At 32.3% G+C, this 4,545-nt stretch overlaps 1 long non-coding RNA gene across 5 annotated transcripts; it reads right to left on the reverse strand.

The window, feature by feature from the left end:
* Positions 1-251: 251 nt before the first annotated feature.
* Positions 252-4,159, reverse strand: LOC133834800 (uncharacterized). 5 transcript variants are annotated; one of them, XR_009893449.1, is made up of 6 exons: positions 4,035-4,159; positions 3,436-3,533; positions 2,847-2,934; positions 1,540-1,618; positions 473-621; positions 252-318 (listed from the first exon to the last, which is right to left on the reverse strand). It is a non-coding gene; the product is annotated as an uncharacterized LOC133834800 (long non-coding RNA). The 5 variants fall into 5 exon arrangements; XR_009893450.1 differs by having other exon boundaries at positions 257-318; positions 478-621; XR_009893447.1 differs by lacking the exons at positions 252-318; positions 473-621 and adding an exon at positions 894-970.
* Between the last annotated feature and the right edge of the window lie 386 nt (positions 4,160-4,545).

A 4,545-nucleotide genomic window follows, 5' to 3' on the forward strand; every position in this document is an offset into this window, starting at 1 on the left:
GATGATAACAATAACTTATACATAATGTACCATTAAAACTGATAAGAAAACTATGAAAAAGATTCAGAAAGAAATTAAAACATTGGCTTGGAACTTGTATCTTAGTGATCGGGAAAGGTAAGTGCTAAATTCCATGTAAGGATGTAGGGATACAAGAAGGGGTGTCACACAGTTTTAATAGCCATAAAAGGAAAAAATAATAATGACATTTTATAAGATATTAGCTTACCATCCATCCCAATTTTCAGTCCAAAGTGTGGGTTTGTTATAGGAATTTGGCCTATAACCGTCACAGCAGTATCCATTGCATGCATCTATCTGTAAATGAAGAAAGTAATTTATGAAAAACAACATATTAAGATACCACACTTGATAAAATTTAACCGCCACTACTCTGAAAGTTTCACCTGTCCCTATACATTCTTACAGCCATAATATATAAGTTCAGAAAATTTAAAGCATTGGCTAAGACCTTACAACTTCATCCGGAGCATCAGTTTGCCTGCACATCACCCATGGAACCCCAGCACCAAGGCTTAAAGCCATCTTTGCTTCCCACTTAACATAGTCCTTTCCTTTCTGCCCAAACTTCCCTTCAATATTTCCGTATTCATTTTCAATCTGATAAATTTGAAATAAGAACATATAAGAAAATGTGAAGCATCTTAACAATCAAAGAGGTAGACAACATAAGGATTATGATTCAAATGAACTACTTTAATCAGGGATTAGCTCGTAATTCATAATTTTAAAGGAGACTTCCATTCTACTTCTGTGGTTCTGCGTGAATCATACTTAGCATTGTTGTGTATATTTTCCATAACCAGTTATGGGTTTTTCTTGAATTCAATTAGAACTGCAGAGAAAATGGATATATCTTAAAGCAATCTCAAGAAAAAGAATGGGATTATGAGTAACAAGCTTCTGTTTACAATCTTTTCCATAGCTGCAAGCTTTATACTTCTAACTACTAAGGTACAAAGAAGGCAAACAAGAAACCGTGAAAGAAAAATCCAAGTTTGATATTCCTCAACATACTAGTATAGTACTCCTCTATTTGATCCAATTCAAATATTCAAGAATCCAACCAACTCAATTACATATACAGGTTCATACCCAATATTTGCATTTGTCTCAATTTTTTAACTTTGAATGGCAATGCAAGTAGAAAAGAAAAAAGAAGAGCTTTTTCTTTTAAAATGTTGTTGAAATGAACATACATTGGGTCAGAATATTAAGTTACTTAAAAGTTGGTCGTTGGGATTGGGTTCCTCAAATTTATGATAAGAAATTAACAACTTAATTTGTAAATAGATTAGCGAGAGCAAAATATATGCGGAATAATAAGACATACAATTCACATGGTTCACCAAATTATGACTACATTCACGACGAGCTGATGCATATCTTTCACTATAAATAGAAATGTTACAAAAATGTTTACAAATACTCATAGGTCACAATCCCGACCTCAATTATACCCAAGAATTTTGTTCTCACCAGTGACAGATTAAGATTATACAGTAAATTGGAAAGTACCTTAATGAAATCATCCAACATCAGATGAGATTGCCTTGTGTAACCTACCTGTCTCTTGCAAAACTGGGATCAAGACTTTCTGCAAGTTTGAACAACATAGTTAAAGTGAACTAAACCTTATCCTCGTATGTTTGTTTCTAAGTTTTTCACGATTAATTTTTGCAAGGGTGTGTGTGTGTTGGGTTGGGGTTCGAACCCCAAGTGTAACAACTAAAAAAAAGTGTAAGGGCTAGTAAATGTTTAGTGACAGAGCTAGTAAATGGTCAGCATAAGTTACATCGACTTCTCTTAGTGCTCAGCATAAGAACATAGCCATATTAGATGCAAAATATTCAAGGAAATACGGAAAGCGTCAAATTTTAATAAACTACAGAAATGGCAAAAAGTTGGTAAATTTTGTCTCAGGTCTATCTACTCATTTAAACCACTTCAAAATTCAAAACCAGATAGGAATGCATCCTATTAAAAAGACAGTAAGGCCTATCTTTGCAAGGCTAGCTGGGGATGTCACAGACAAGAGACCATGATAACGCTGATGTCGTTCAAGAAAATGACAATTATTTATTTATTTATTTATAAATATACAGAAGCTCATGCATTTTAGTCAAGGCACAAAGGTCACTAGGGGCACTTGAAATTCAATACTCAATATTAAATTTATAATAAACCTATATATATATTCAAAGTTTAAGCTCATTTTGACTAAACAGAGTAATCACAAAACAAAGCTTGGTATCATTTGCTCTAACCCCAACAATATGTTTCCGGAAATAATCACAGCAGCTCTATAACCTACTACTTACCAATTTGTTCAAAAAATTTAAGAAAATTGATGTCAAAAGTCCAGTCAATTATGAGACGTAATGAGAATTCAATATTAAAATTTTAAAATATTAAAAGTAAAAGGAATACAACAAGTAGACAAATAAACAAAATTCAATAATCAGCAATAACAAGAAAGCTACATACGTAATTTGTGAACTTTATGTGACTTCAAAATATTGAACAAGTCTTACAATCTTTTTTGACTAAGTAAAGACAAAAAAAAAGTGAACAGAAACAACAATGATAGAAGTCTCAGTTTAAGACAGGACACTAATCATCCAAAGCCAAATATGCAACAGATCCTAGATCCTAACTTACATGAATAGCCAATTATATAATGGTATTGAAAACAACAATTGTTAAATTGGAAAAAAATGGTCATGAAGCAGCAAGGAAACAACGACTTTGGTAAGAAATTAATTGTCAAAAAGACTAAAGGAAATATGTTCAATAACTACACAATACAAATTGAAGAGTCATACCTGAAACTTATATAAAGAGGTAGTAATATTCTATATACTTCTCATATACACTTCTCTTCAAATAGATGAGCATAGCCTTCTTCCAAAGCTATCCATTAACAAGAAAGCACACACAATTATGGAGACAATTAGAACAAATCTCGAAAAATACCAGCTACAATATTTCATCTTAACATTATGATAAAAAATCATAAAGCATAAGCTATTGCAGCAGCTAGGTTGTGCTATGCCTTTGCAAAACCATCACTGCCTCATTATATGGACATAGATAGATAGACCATCAGGAAACTTTACTTCAATTATAGCAAAATCTTGTTTGTAAAATGAAGAATCATAATATATATGTATATATAACTTCATTCTTCATATATTATGTTATATAGCATTTATATAGCTTCATATATCTATAGCATGAAGACAAAAGCATCTTGAATAAAATCTAAAAAAATCCATTTTATTCAATCGATATCAAATCATCAATCAATCGATGATTTTGCCTAATTTCCCCCATGATCAATCGATAAATCAATATCAAAATCACACAAAAACCATAAGAACAATAAGTTATAAACAAGTCGGAGAAAGTCACCTGAGCACCACGCAGCACGTCGATGAAGCAGAGTCGCTGGAGCCAGTCACCTGAGCACATTCACAGTGCAAGCCGCCATTGCAGAGATTTGAGCTCGTCTGAGAAAATGAATTTAATTTAGAGAAATAGGCAATTAGTGATTGGGCCTACTGTTATTCTATCAAAAAACTGGGCTTTCTTTCAATGAATGAATATTTCATCTTCTTCTGATATTTCTCGGGAACCAATAAACGGATCATCCTCCTGGCGATGCATGTGTTAGTTTCTTCTTTTTCCTAGATTTTTGATTTGCTGGTTTTTAACATTCTCATGTTGGAATTTGTTTGTGCTATTTTTTTTAAATGATAATAATAATAATAAAAGCTATGTTTGCGTTGTGACAGTAAATATATATATATACTCTTAAAACTTACACAAGTGAGAAATCAAATTCAGGCGAGTGATACTGGCGATTTTCATTTCGCAAGATTTCGAATGAAATTGTTGGCTGGATCGTTGTCGATTCAAGATCCAGACAAGAAGTTGTTCTTGCTTTTAAATTCTAAACTATTTTCTTTGATTTGAAATAAGAAAAAACTGATTATAGTCGTGGGTGATACCTTGTATTAATCGGTAGCTGGGTAAACCCAGCAGTTGCAGATGAATTGGTCTTGAGGAAGAACTGGAAGAGGCGATTGTTGTTGAAGATCAAAACATCAGGGACTCCAACAGAACGGCTGTGAGAACGGAACGGAAACAGGAAAGGGTGCGTGAAAAGGTTATAAAATATAATATATTTGTTAATTTGATAAAAAAAAAAATAGGCCACATGGCAGACAAATATTACAACAAATTTAACACATCATCAATATTATAACACATCAGCTTACACATAAGCATTTATAAAAATATAAAATAAAAAGTAAGCAAAAATGGGAGGAAAAATTGAGCGGGAATTGTAAAATTTTTCCTTGAAAAATAAAAAACGGGAGGAAAATTGAGCGGGAATGGTTAAAAAATTTCCCTCCATAATATACGTAGGAAAAGATTATTACCTACTGATATTATTGGAAGGTAAAGCTCTGTTCCGAAATATAATATAATGGACTAGCATTTACCTACTAATATTAT

This window comes from Humulus lupulus, chromosome 5 (genome assembly GCF_963169125.1).
Source record: "Humulus lupulus chromosome 5, drHumLupu1.1, whole genome shotgun sequence".
Taxonomy (NCBI): Eukaryota; Viridiplantae; Streptophyta; class Magnoliopsida; order Rosales; family Cannabaceae; genus Humulus; species Humulus lupulus.